Below are 15,562 nucleotides of genomic sequence, written 5' to 3'. Positions count from 1 at the left end.
GAAACGAATCACTCAAAAGATTAACAAACCTGGTTCGCACACTGGATATCACTATTACTGATCCGCAAAGCTTTTATTGCTGTTATGATTTTTGTGCTTTGCACTCGCATATGTAAATATTATAAAATGTTACAGGAATGACGCATATTTGTAGCCAAAACCTGGAAATGAGTTGCATCGTTTTTTTGTGGTGAACAGATATGTTTTATTTGACATAAAATAAATCAGTAATTCAACCTTGTGATTTAAATTTTTTTAAAGATTAATTTCTCTTGAAACAGGCGGTTGCTAACAAGTGTCTAGAAGGGGTCTACAGAGGTTGTCAGACATTAAACATCATATAATTGTGCTTTAATATTAAAAATAAATTGCAAAAGTTTAATAGTGGTGACCATAGCCACATCACACCAAGTCCTTTGACTTAATATTTATCTGTTTTGGGTCCTAATTAGGAGACAACAAGCACACAAAGCATTATGCAATGATGCTTATATTGGTGAAGCTGTAAAAATGGCCATTCCTGTGCCCAAAACGAGACGTCTGCAGGTGAGAGTCCAAAACAAGCACTTGTGTGAGAACGCTGTCCTGCAGCACCTCACAATGAAGAAAGGGAATTTTCCATTGACATGACCACAGTCATTTATTATATTCAGCAACAACATCAGCTCGTTCCGTGCGTCATGTGTTATTATGCCGTTTCTACATCATTGCATATGTGCGAAAGAAATCCAATTTCAAATGTTTACATCACACCCATCTCAAACCAATTAAATTTTCAACCAATTTTTATTCCGATTGAGGTGTTTACATGAAGCGTTTTCATTCAGATTGGACTGTAATCAGAATACAATGCTCCACGTAAATGCTCCTATTGAAGTCCTGCGACTGTGTTGGGTTTTCAAACCTCTCCTGCAGCACCCAATTTTGTATTTCTTGCTTATATTTCACCCCACTTCAGGTCTTGCAGTCTAATGAGCTAATGAGTTGAATCAGGTGTATCAAATGATGGAGACGCACTCTACAAAATGTGCAGAGCTGGAATGAAAACCCCTGGTATAGGCTACGTTTAGCTTTTTACTTCTGCTGATTTATTTAATTTGTAACTATTATTATGATGAACAAAACGTGTAGGAATCATTAACTTTTATTGGTCACAGAGCTTATTTTCTGCAGTAATACAAAAGCCAATGGAAAAACCCCGTTGGTTTTTTGTCAAGTGAACCAGGATGACGAATTACAGATTGGCCTATAAAACTACGTCATCACTGCAGCACTTTTGCTTTGGAGTTAATTTGATAAAAATCCACATTTAAGCAACTCTTTGTGTTTAGAGAGAATTAATTAGCAGTCAAGTTGATGATATTATAGCACATGTGAGACATGTGATTTAATATGCGAGCAGTAGTTTCCAAGGGTTTTATAGCAGTCAGATTCTTGATCCTGGACCAGCATTTCTGTGAGCGTTCAGACTTTAAATAACGGTGAATGAAGACTGACAGGAGACAAATGTATTCGTGTGCAGATGTGGGATCACTGATGTGTCATCTCTCTTTTTCCCAACACAGCTGCTTTATTCCATGATCTTATTAACTTTTGAGAGTCACAAAATCAAGTGTTTTTAATTAGTTTTGAGGGCTCTGAAAACATCGCCAGATGCTGTAATCTAGTCACATTCCTGCTCTGTTGATCTTTGGTTTTGTTTTTGAGGTATTGGGCCAGGGAGATCTTTGGGAGAAATGACAGTTAGTGACTGTAAAGATATCCATGTCAGCGCACGTTTAAATGATTTTATATGAGCTGCTGTGTCAGATTATTAATGGCATCTAGTGTCATATGTAGTGGAGACGCTTCTGGAGGTTTTGTGAATCAGGAGATTGGCTCTTCAGACATCATATGACTTCTGAAGATTTTGGGGAAAATGGTAATAATTGCTCTACACATAATGACACTTTTTTTAACCTTAAAACTTTAATTTGAGTGACGTAAGGTAAAAAGAATTAAATTTGACTATGTTGCAGGAGAGACCATATTAAGTGGTGCAGGATAATTAAGCAATATCAAACATAATAAAGCTGCTGCTCTAGATATCAGATTTTTTTATTATGCTTTCATGCAACTGTTATATGCAACTTTAAAATGCCAGAATGATGTTTTCTTATGAGAGTGCTTTCGCTGAGTTTGTGAAGTCAAACGTAGCTCAATTTAAGCATCAAACTGTGCTTTGAACAACAGTGCAACAGAAGTGAAGCTGGGCAACAGGTATGATTCCTTCCCTTTGTGGTGCTTCGATCACAACCATCACAGCTATAATCCAGCATTTCTCCTGAGAAACTCCCATTTTTACACTCTCTGCCCAGTAATATTATTTTGAAAAATACATGTTTGTTAAATAAATCACCCAAAAATGTCATGACAATTTGAAGGAATGGTTAGGTTTTGTCATTATCTGCCCACACTCTGTTTCTTCTGTGGGATACAAAAGCAGAATTTGTAGCAAATCATACAATAATGGTTTTTAGAGACCACATCTGACAAAGTCCAAAAAAGCCATTACAAATCCTTTCTGCTGAGCTTCAGTTCACACTTCACAGAATGATACCTTGAAATTCTCCTGTATGATTTTATCATATGAGGCAGATTTCATAGTTTCATCAATGTCATAGAGCTCTTCTGATCCAGAAAGCTAAACCAAACCATTAGACTGTCACCATCGTGATTTGCATTCAGTAATAAGAACCTCATGCCGGCTGTAGTGTTTGGTTAATATTTTTCATTTTATCCATCCACAGAACATTCTGGAATTAAATGTGGTTGAGTTAAAAAACAAGAAATGTATTTCTTGGGTGATCTATCCCTTTTCTTTCATTTTACATTAAATAAGATAGTCCTTATAATGTTAATCTGACTTATTGAGATATAAGTTTTCTACATTTTTAAATTAGTTTATTTTAACATTAGAAGTCATGGGGAAAATCTCAATATTTTCTTACTGAGTGGTTCTTTGAGCAAGCTCATGGATGGCTGGGAGAGAGTGGTTTGTGTTAAATAAAGGAGGTTTTACAGAAGCCATATATGGATTTATTTGGCATTAGTTAGAAAAATGTAGATTCTGGATCTTCTGGCTGTTGTGGCTAAATAAACTTAAGGATGCTGCTGTCTGTGTTTATGTGTGTGATTCTGCAGCTGTACTCACATTTATTTGTATACAAGTGACAAATAGACTCATAGTCCTAATTCAGAATAGTCTCTTCCTAATACATTGTACATAGTCCATGCATATTCTTTTTCAGTGTAAGTGAAAGGTGATTTGTGAAAGGAATAATAATTAAAGCCTCTTCTTCTGGAAGCACATTTCACAGTTTCCATCAGTGTTGGGGGTAACGCATTACAGGTGACGCAAATTACATAATCAGATTACTACTGTAACCAGTAATGCATCACTTTTAAATTTACAAATAAATAAATCAAATATATTGAATGACAGCTCTCCTGTCCCATGTTGGAGAAACCGGGAGTAAGTGCAGAGGTGTTGTGTGTGCTGTGTGAACATGATGATGCTGTAGTTCTAGAATTCCTCAAAACTAATAATAACAGTTTAATGCAAACTCAAAACAAGCAATAATTAAATATGTGTAATTATTAAAAAATATGCAACACGAAAATCCTTTATGTATGTAATCCCATTTTATTAACCAGTGTTTTTCCTGCTGACCTTCAGTGATCCAATTCAACCATACTATTATTAATAATATAAAAATAAAGAAAGAAACACACATTTACCTAAAGTTTCACAATATTTACCTAAAGTCATTTTTGCTTAATAGTCTTTTAAGCAAAAAAATGACTGTAGGTAAATATTGTGAAACTTTAGGTAAATTTGTGTTCTTTCTTTCTTGTTCTTTTTTCCATCAGCTGGTTTATTCCAAAATTCTAAATCCTAAAGTCTGAAACTAATTTAAAACACATGCACCAGGAATTGTGTTGATGGATTTAGAAAACTTCGACACAATTTTCAAGAAACATTTTAACTGAATGACTATAAAAATGAGTTGTATTCTTTAAATAAAAAGCAATTACATTTTATTTACATCTTCGATAGACATGTACACACATTAAATATTTTATTTATTTATTTTTGGATGTCATTAGTGGTTATACCATGTATTGAATGTGACATAAGCTGTGAGGCATCTCACATGTCATTTGTATATTCAGATCAGCATCTAAAACTGCATTCATGTGTCTGAGAACTGAAGGAGACTCATCTGGTATTCTGTGCATTCATACTAATGTTTCTCGGCATTTCTGATACCAGAGCTCTGCCTCGACTGTCTCATGTAATCTTAAGGTCATCTCAAACAGACAAAACATTCCCTGAGCTTCACACACACACACACAATGCGCTCACGGGCATTTCACACTGCGATAAACAAACTTCACTCGGAGGCAAAGCTTTGACGTCAAATATTGTATCAATCCTTTGCTTCTTAGTGACATACGCAGACCTTTGATAAAAAAGAGGAAAACAAAACTATCACTGGGATTTTATCATGAAAGGGCTGCTGGAGGTTACTATAGAGACACGGCATACCTCACTGGGTAAGCTTCATTAGAGATAAGCACGAGGAGGAAAGTAGCTCATGTAAATGTAACACACACATTAATAGCCCTTACTTGATAATGATCCTTTTAGCGCCATAGTAACAAGCTGGGGCTGAATAAATGGCTTGTGAAAACGGTATCTATATTTTTCTCACCTCTTTTATGTTTTAGATAAAGATGACCATGCACATGGATCCAGCACTCTCTGCAGGTGATGTGATCCGTATCATGTGAACATACATCTGATGATTGATTAAACACAGGAAAAGGTCAAAGTCATCATCGGCTGACTTATGGACAAACCGTGATATTAACCACAGTCCACTGAATTGGTAAACAAAGATGCTGGTTTGTTCACGTCGATTGTGCATCGAAAACATTAAGAAATTGTGTTGTATGCAAATCAGAATATGATTTTTTAGCAATGATGACTTGGGCTGTTTTTGATTTGGAGTGACACGTAGACGGCACGATTGTGCGATGTTACCTTAATGCAAGACTTTAGTACTTTGTTTTTGGTCAGCCAGCAAAAAATAGCTCCAAACAAAGCCACAGGAGGATTGTTGCTCATCACAGTAGTGCTGTTTTCATCCTGAATGAGTAAATGATTCAATGGCTCACCCATAAATTCACTTATTTTGTTCCTAAATGAATCAGTTTTTAAATAAATCAGCTGAGTGCACGATTCAATAGTTACTCGGTCTCTTTTTGTTCCTAAACGAATCAGTGTTTTTCAACATATTAGTTGAATTAATTACTCATGGACTAAAAGTTACTTATTTCATTCCTAAATGAATCAGTGTTTATGAACAAATCAATGAAGTGAAGAATTCAATGACTCTCTTATAGTCCATTATTCTGTTCTTAAATGAATCAGTGTTTTTGAACAAATCAGCTGAGTGAATGATGCGATGACTCAATCATCATCATTTGTTTTGTTCCTGACTCATTCATAAAGTAATTTGTTTCGTTGAATGAAATGAAATATGTTTTTTGCAAATCAGTTGAGTGAATGATTCAATGATTCATTAATCACTTGCTTCATTTATAAATGATTCTTTTTTTAATCAAATCTTTTGCATGAATGAATCAGTGATTCACTTATAAAACCAGTCATCTGTCACCATTGCAATGTAACTAATGTAACCTCACTGAAATCATTGAAAAAGTAATTGAAAAATCCCAAATTTGACCTCATAATGTTTCATCAGAAAGCCATATTGTAACTCAGTCTCTGACGGTGTATACAGGACCTCTCCAGTCACATTCACACACATTCATCTGCACACACTTCTGAGTGCCGTTGGAAGCTGAATTAAAATAAGAATGATTCATTTAAAAAAAGAATAATGAAATGACAGATACAAGCAGCATAATTAAAGGGGTGGTTGACTGCGATTTCACTTTTTTAACGTTAGTTTTTAACGTTGTGTAATGTTGCATAGTGTAGCATAAACAATATCTGCAAAGTTGCAGCACTGAAAGTTCAAAGCAAACGGAGATGTCTTTTAAAGTTCTGGCAGTTTAATGCCTACATTGACGGCTTGTAGGGACTACAACGAGTTACTTCCCGGGTCCGTTACGTCATGAACCCAGATAAACCCCTCCCCCAGGAACATGCAGCAAAGGCTGCTTTAGAGAAGAGGAAGAGAAAACTAGGGGTGCACGTAAAAATCTATTCATATATGAATCACGATTTTGTCTTCTAATGATTCTAATGGATCCACAAGTTTCAAAATCAGTGTTCTAAAGCAGCAGCTCTCAATCCTGTTCCTCAAACATCCTGCTCTGCATCTCTCTCTCTCTCTCTCTCTCTCTCTCTCTCTCATTCAGATCGTCAGATCAGCTCCAGCAAACTGTTCCAACTATACACTTATTTTCACAGCTATGAGAAGCGTTATAGATGGACACGTGTAAGGTTGCTGTGCTGTATTAAAGCTTTAATCAGGATAAAAGCGTATATTAAAAGCTAACAGAAGCAGTAGCATTTACAAATAACAGCGTATCTAAAAGTATGAACCAACAACAAACAAAAAAAAAACATACCATTAAGAGCCGTGCTTGCACAGGTTCTGAGCGATCCTCTTCAATAATATTCTCTGGGTCTCAATCGGGCTCAAATTGATAAGCAATATAGACGGCGCCATTGTTTATAATACAACCGGAGCACATGCAGCTGAGCTGAGGGGCTGGACGTTCAGACAGTAGAGACGGTTTAGCCAATCACAACACACTGTACCAGCTAACCAATCAGAGCCCATTGCGTATTTCTGAGGGAGAGGCTTCATAAAACCAGGAAATAATCGGGCCGTTGATCAGAGAAGGAGCGGTGTAGAATAAAGGTAAATTATGTGAAAAATAATGTGTTTTTTAAAAAACGAAGCATGAACATGTTTGACTGCACCCGATAAACACAATCAAGTCTGGAAAAAAAACGATCAACCACCCCTTTAATATTTATTTCCTTTCATCTGCCACCTGGTGAGAAATTTTGCACTTTGAACAGGATGCTTCATCAGTGATGTAATGAAAGAAAAAGACACAAAAGACAGTCATCATATAAACAATAGTCTCCCTCCTTTAACTTGTTCCTGAGCCAAGAAAAAACAAACACAAGTCCCTTTTGCAGGCAGCCAGAGACATCCAAATGTTTTCAAGTGCAGGAGTGTTGCATTGCCATGTGTGATTCAGCAGCCAACTTTAACCAATATGAATTCAGATTAGCAACAAACACATGCCGACTAGATGTAGACAACGGATAAGGACAGTTTATTGAGTTTACTGAGTGCATATTGCTTCAGTTTAGATTGATTCTATTCCCAGGTTTTCGCTCATTGCTCTCCCTGTATATTTATTTCTTTGTCAGCGGATGAGGTGCCACTCGATGTGTTTTCCAAGTGGAACAATTCTTTTCATTTCACTCACTCGCCGGATACAGTTATAAAAAAATGAGTGGATGTAATTCCATTATGTAATGAAGCTGTTAGTTCTGTTGAGGGCATTAAACATATCTAAGACACATCTAAGTACATGTCTAGTCTAAGTGTGATCTTTTTCTTTATTTAGAAATCTGGCTCAAGCTATTTTCTACTGCATTTCCTCTGAGCTTTTATTATTTTTCCTCATTTGAACAACTTTTTGTCTGTGCTGAAAACTTACCAAACGTTGCATGCATGCTAATTGCATTTTGTGTAATTTAGGGATGAATGGGATATGGCTGCCAAGCAAGTGCAGTAAAATATGAAATATTTTATGTTTGTAAAATCCCTCCTACAAAACCACCACTGTCCCTGCACCCCTTTACCTAAATTCACTACTTCAGACCTATGTGCCACTAGAAGCTTGCGCTCTGCAAGTGAACGTCGCTTTATCGTTCATCCCAAAGAGGCACAAAATGACTTTCATGGACTTTTAAATTAAGTGTTGCCTCCTGGTGGAATGACCTGCCCAACTCCATCTGAGCAGCTGGGTCCTTAGCCATCTTCAGGAATCGGCTAAAAACACATCTCTTCCATCCTTATTTGACTGTCTAATTCTAATTATATATATAAAAAAACACTTACTGTTTTAGGCTAACGTAGACTTGTCATAGTGCTTGCGTATTGTTGCTCTTTTGTTGGTTTTGATTGCTTCTATTGTCCTCATTTGCAAGTTGCATTGGATAAAAGCATCTGCTAAATAACTATATGTAAATGTAAATATATTATTAAAAGCATTAGCCTCACTACTCAATTTGAGCAATATAGTGATTTCTATAGAAACCGTCAGGAAGAAATTTAAAGTGACAGGTGTCAATGTTAAGCTGTAATATTAGATGAAAGTCAGCTACATGATGTACCCAAGACCTGGCAGGTACAAAAGAGTCTAACTGATGAATTCTTCAATGGGGAGACATCAAAGAAAACGAAATACAACCTTGAGCTGTGGATTGATTTTTTTCCCCATTATAAAGACAGATGTCAGTCCGTTTCATCTACATCTTAACAGTGCTTTCTCACATCCTCAAAATTCTGTAATTGCTGCTTTTGTATTTGTCATTTCATGGCTGGTGAAGACAGGATGTGATACTATTAGGCAAAGAGATAAATTACGTGTCTGAGTTAGTGAGTTAGTCATTATCATTGTTTGCCTTGCTGTTAAAACCCGTTTAAACCAGTCTAAGCTGGTTATCTGCTTTCCCAACCTGGCCGAATTAGTCAGATTGGTCTGTTTTGAATGTTTCAAATTATGTTCTGGGAACTTTTCAGCTAAAACAAAGAATACCAATATATGTAAACCAATCTTAGGCTCGCTTCTTTTTTACAGTGGACTTGTGTTAATCCTAATTATGGTCATTACATTACTGTTACTTTTTGTATTTGGTAACACTTTATATTAAGGTGCCTTGTTACACGTTTCAATTACTATTGTAGCAACAATAAATTATGCATAATTACATCCAAGTAACCCTAAGCCAAACCCTAACCATATAGTGTGTACATATAGTTAATTAATATTACTCAGTACTTAAATGTATAATTTTAAGTCCGCGGGGAAATCAACGCCACCGTCCGCGGCTCACTCAAGTCCGCCGTCCGTGAGGAAGTCAAGCCTGCCATTCGTGGCTCACTCAAGCCTGCCGTCCACCCTCTCTAGCCCGCCGTCCACCATACATGTGCCCCTGGGACTATTAATTTAATTTTAGGGGATGTCTTGAAGTCCTGTTCCCACTCCTCCAGTTCCCACTCCTCCAATGCCCGTTCCTCCAGTGCCTGCTCCTCGCAAACGCCCTCCAGTGCCCGCCTCTCCAGGGCCCGTTCCTCCAGTGCCTGCTCCTCGCAAACGCCCTCCAGTGCCTGCCTCTCCAGGGCCCATTCCTCCAGTGCCCGCTTCTCCAGTGCCCTCTCCTCGCAAGCGCCCTCCAGTGCCCGCCTCTCCAGGGCCCGTTCCTCCAGTGCTCGCTTCTCCAGGGCCCATTCCTCCAGTGCCCGCTCCTCGCAAGCGCCCTCCAGTGCCTGCCTCTCCAGGGCCCGTTCCTCCAGTGCCCGCTTCTCCAGTGCCTGCTCCTCGCAAGCGCCCTCAAGTGCCCGTTCCTCCAGAGCGCCCTCAAGTGCCCGTTCCTCCAGAGAGCCCTCCAGAACCCGCTCCTCCAGAGCGCCCTCAAGTGCCCGCTCCTCCAGAGCGCCCTCAAGTGCCCGCTCCTCCAGAGCGCCCTCAAGTGCCCGTTCTTCCAGAGAGCCCTCCAGAGCCCGCTCCTCCAGAACGTCTGCAAGTGCCCGTTCCTCCAGACCGCCCTCAAGTGCCCATTCCTCCAGAGCGTCTTCAAGTGCCCGTTCCTCCAGAGCGCCCTCAAGTGCCCATTCCTCCAGAGCGCCCTCAAGTGCCCGCTCCTCCAGAGCGCCCTCAGGTGCCCGCTCCTCCAGAGCGCCCTCAAGTGCCCATTCCTCCAGAGTGCCCTCCAGAGTCCACTCCTCCAGAGCGCCCTCAAGTGCCCGTTCCTCCAGAGCGCCCTCAAGTGCCCATTCCTCCAGAGTGCCCTCCAGAGTCCACTCCTCCAGAGCGCCCTCCAGTGCCCACTCCTTGCAAGTGCCTCTCCAATGCCCGCCTCTCCATGGCCCATTACTCCAGAGCGCTCTCAAGTGCCCGTTCCTCCAGAGTTTTATTAATCATCTCGTTTGCTCCTTTGTACCATGTCTTTATAAGCCTTCAGTTTCTGTCTAGTCTTTGTCTCTGTTTAATGTTATTTTGAATGATATATGTGTGAAGCTCACAAAATACTCCTTTACGTCTACTCCTGTCTTCGTGCGTTTATCTACAACCATGTCCTGTGACAGTGTGTGTGTATATATATATATATATATATATATATATATATAAATTCATAAGTACTGTTAATGATACACAAAAAGTGATTTGTTTTCTATTCAGAATGTCAAACTTCATAAACATTAAAAATAAAAGTGAACCAAAACATGTTGATGTCAGCTATTGTCATGTACTAGTTTGAATGTGGAAGGGCAGATTTTCAGTGAACCACAGCTTTCAGTCTGTTCCTCACATCAAGTCATCGTACAGATTCAGTGGATCAACTGAAGCTCAGCAGCTAGTACTGCGTTCACATTCATCTAATACTACGTTCAGTTTTTTTTGCATGGAAAAGAGCAGCTCAAGGCATTCTGCTGAACATCTGCTTCAGTTTTCATCAGGAAAAAGTCAGTGATACAGCTTTCAAATGACATGATGTGAGTAAACAATGATGTAAATCTCTTTAAGGCAAGATATCTCACCATTTTCCCCTTGTAACGGTTCTTGATTCACCAGTTCCCTACTTCTGCTGATGGATCTGGTGTGGGAAGGGGTGAATGAAATCTGGGTGCAGGTTTAGAAATGAGAAAAATGTGCAGAAGTAAGCATTTATTTATTTATATTTATGGTAACACTTTATTTTAAGGTGTCCTTGTTACACGTTAAATGTACTTACAATTATAATAACAATAAATCGTGCATAATTACATGCAAGTTACCTTAAGCCTTGCATGTAATTATAAACCTTAAGTGTATAATTACACTGTAACAAGGACACCTTACAATAAATACAATTTATTTTTTTGTATTTCTATTCCTCCAGTTTTGTCATTTTTACAGCAAATTACTCTTAATTCATCAAGTAAATACTTGTAAAAGAAGACTAATCATAATTCAGCAAGCAAACATAGCATTGCTAAACATATTTGTAACATGAAATAACATTGTAATTGTCATTTTAAACTTTATTAATTAAATCTTTTTCATTCTTTTTTCATTACTTTTGACTTCATTGTAGTTTAATTCAAATATAATGCTTAGGATTAAAGGGGTTAAAACCAGTGTTATTTTAGTACCATTGAGACATCATGTTTTTGTGTGTGTTTTAATTTTAATTTGTTACATTTTTGGTAATTTGTTTGTTTTTGTAATTTTAATTACATTTTTTAATAAGTTTTATTTTTAGTTATTTCAATGCATAAAATATTTTGCAACATTATGCATTGAAATATAAGTTAAACTAAATTAAAATTAGAAGTGTTGCTTTGGCAACCAGCTAAAATAAAGGTTTACATTTTGTATATTTTATGTTATTTAATTTCAGTCAATGTTTGTTTTATTTCAACTAATTGTTTATGGTTTTGATAACACCTTGGGAACAGTGTTTGAGGAATATCAGTACAATGCTGTTTTGCAAACGCTATAATAAAACATCTAAGGCTGGTTGCACAGTTTTTACAATAGTCAGTCATAAATGTAGTTAGTGGTGGAAAAAAGTGGGATTGGTAATCAAATCCACACGCACTATCCCCTGAAAAATGACCAGTCACCATGAAGAATGCTCCTTTGGCTCATCTCTTGAGCTTTACAAAGACTCTGGATTTCCCACTGCATCTGACGTCATGTGTGAAGATGCTTATCTGATGGGCCATGCAGCAATATTAGTGACGAGAAGATTCTGGCCTCCGTTCTGACAGAGAACGTTCTGTGGCATGAATTACTGACAGATGCTCTGCTTTTGCTATCAAGAAGGACGAAGCGGACAATGGCGATGTCCCTCTGATAAGATATTAAACTAGAAGCTATATGGCAGAATCTTGGCTGAAAGGACTGAGAAACAAGTATATTCACATTTGTTTGTGTGTGTTTCAGTTTGATTTCTCTGGGTTTAACAGAGTTTTCAGAATGCATTTTATTCAGCTGCTTGGTGTATGAATATCAGATATGATTTCTTCCAGCGGTTCAGACATGAAGTGTTTCTCTGACACAACATTCCTTTGAACCAATAAATGTCACACTCCCATCTGCTGCTTTGTAATATGTTGTTCATACTTTCTGTGCTCAGAATTGCTGTATCTTTCCCTCCTTTTAGAAACTGAGATGTCTTTACTGTTGTTGAAAAATATTCTATCTTATGAAAACTATATGCTCAATGACTTTTATTGGCTTAAAAACATTAATTATTTCAGTAGGTGGTGACAAGTGGCTGACTTTATAAGAGAGTCATTGAAACGTTCATTTAACCGATTCTTTTAAAACGCTGATCGGGGTATAAAAAGTACTGAACAACTGTACTTTAGTAATGATACTATGTCAAACATTGCACATTATTAAGTATATTTACTAAGCATTTTAAATTGACTTTTAAAAAGAAGATTTTCGTATTTTAGATGCAAAACCTCAAAAAGCAGACATTAAAGTAAACCGATATTCTGAAACCTTCCCTCAATATGTTCAGCAAAAATTTTCATCAAACGATTTTACAGTAGTTTGACATTTGAATATAGTGATTTTAGACTAATAATAAAGACTAAACATGAACTGTGTTCACACTTGAGTCAAGTTCACCCATCTACAGTGGAGGTTGTTTAACAATAAAATACCATTTCAGTCTTTCTACTTCAAAATTTTATATTTAATTCATTGTGTCTTAACGTTTATTTATAATTATTTGGGAAATTTACTAGCAATTTCTGAGTGAAAACTGTTTCGAAGTAAATCCCAAACCCAATTATACCAAAAGCCACATCACTGCAGCGATTCATAAATTTGTTTAATATTGAATATGAAAATGTGGCAGCCAGTACAATAATTCAATAAGGAAAACGTGGATATTTCAGACAACACACGTCTTGAGAATAAACCCACATGCAACTGAACAGATGCAATAAATACAATCCCAATACGTGATATACAGGGGCTACAGACATTCTTTGCTTCTCTAATATATTCTCTATATGCAATCCTGAACAGAAATAACTAGAACACCTTACATCTAATACGTGATTGATGGCGGTTGTTCTGTTGAGTATAAGCGTTTAAGCTTGCATCGACCTTCAGGAGCTAGTAGACTAATTGTGCATGTCTCTCATGGATGTGGCCTTGGTGTGCTGAGATGTATTGTGAGATCAGTGAGAGGAAGGAGAAAGCTTTTATGACATGACGTTCTGTCTTTTTCTGTGCGACTCCTTTCCCGAAGCTTCATCCTGTGGAGATTACTGGATGTACCTTGCGTTGTGTCACCTCGTCCCAGCCTTGAACACGTCCTGACAGCCATGTCATGAGCAAAGATCCCATCTCATAATGGGAAAACGTTCACCTGTCACATGCTCATGGTCACTCTGAGCTGCAGGACACCCTCGCTGCCATCAGGGTTGCTGTATCCCAGAAGCCTTGGCTGCATTTGCGTGAGCTTTGTGTCAGCTGTATGTGGCCAAGGTAAATTCCTCATTACTCTTGCAGAGAGTATAGTGTTGCAATGAATTGATAAAGGATTTTAGAAAGGTTATTCATATTTGTAGTAAAACTATCCTCATCATGAAATACAATATAAATATATACTGGCATTATCTAACTATCTAAATAAATTACATTTTTAGGCTACACTTTTAAGTGTCCTTGTTACAATGTAATTATACATTTAAGTACTGAGTAATATTTTTTAACTACATGTACTTATTATATGGTTAGGGTTAGGATTAGAGTTTTACTTGCAAGTAAGTATGTATAATTTATTGTTACTATTAATAGTAAGTACATGTAATGTGGAATATTTTAACGTCTGATTTCAGTAAAATATTTGATGTTTCTCCATCCATGTTCATTGATTTTGTCCTGCAATGTAACGCCTTATTTCAGTATTAATGGTGTGCAATATGCAAAATAAGTGTGTGTGGTCCTGTTAAACCCTACTTTATGGGGACAAACTGTTCCCACAATGATGGCAAAATCTGAAATCATTGTCCCTGTGGGGACCGGGAATAAAATTATTAAAAATAGTAAATTATGTTTATTTGAAAGTGTAACAATGCAAACAGGTTTTCTGTAAGGTGTAGGTTTAGGGTCAGGGTTAGTGTTGGGTTAAGGGATAGAAAATATTGTTTGGTCTGTATAAAAGTAATAGAAGTCCATGGAAAGTTCCCAAAATTCACAGAAACAAATGTGTGTGTGTGTGTGTGTGGGGGGGGGGGGGGATGTAGCATATGATAGTCTAACTGTTGGAAGTTAGACTGAAGTTAGACTGAAGTTGAAGTATATGTCAAATATTTTATTTTAAAGTGATGTAGTTACACATAATACATGTACTTACTATAATAATAACAACATTATATATTATGCATAATTACAAAGTAACTAACCCTACACCAAACACTAACCCTGATCTTAACCCTATAGAAAGAACAGTACATAGGTCATTAATATTGCTCATTTCTTATTTATGTAATTACAAAAATATATGGAAACCTTTAAATGTTCAGCTGTAAAATTCCCATCAAAAACTTCAAAATGCATTTTTAGAATTATTTATTTATTATATTATTATTATAGTTTACGAGTACTGAACGTAAAAAAAATTTAATTTAAGTGCTGAAAATCATTTAAAATTACAGTGCCGTAAAAAGGTTTTTGCCCGCTTCTTGTTTTTTAAATTTGTCACACTTAAAAGATCCAGATCATCAAACAAATTTTAATATTAAGCAAAATAACACCAATAAATACAAAATGCAGTTTTGAAATAATAATTTCATTTATTAAGGGAACAAAGCTGTCTAAACCCGTCTGGCCCTACGTGAAAAAGTAATTGCTCCCTAAATCTAATAACTGGTTGTGCCACCATTTGCAGCAACAAATGCAATCAAGTGTTTGCGATAACTGGCCCACTCTTCTTTGCAGAATTGTTTTAATTCAGCCACATTGAAGGGTTTTCGAGCATGAATGGGCTGTTTAAGGTCATGTCACAGCATTTCAATCGGATTTACTGTAAGTCCGGACTTTGACTTGGCCGCTCCAAAACCTTAATTTTGTTTTTCTTGAGCCATTCAGAGGTGGGCTTGCTGGTGTGTTTGGGATCATTGTCCTGCTGCATAGCCCAAGTGTGCTTGACCTTGAGGTCACAAACTGACAGATGGACATTCTCCTTCAGGATTTTCTGACAGAGTGCAGAATTCATGGTTCC

This window comes from Barbus barbus (genome assembly GCF_936440315.1).
Source record: "Barbus barbus genome assembly, chromosome: 21".
Taxonomy (NCBI): Eukaryota; Metazoa; Chordata; class Actinopteri; order Cypriniformes; family Cyprinidae; genus Barbus; species Barbus barbus.
Note: the sequence above shows the minus strand (reverse complement) of the source record.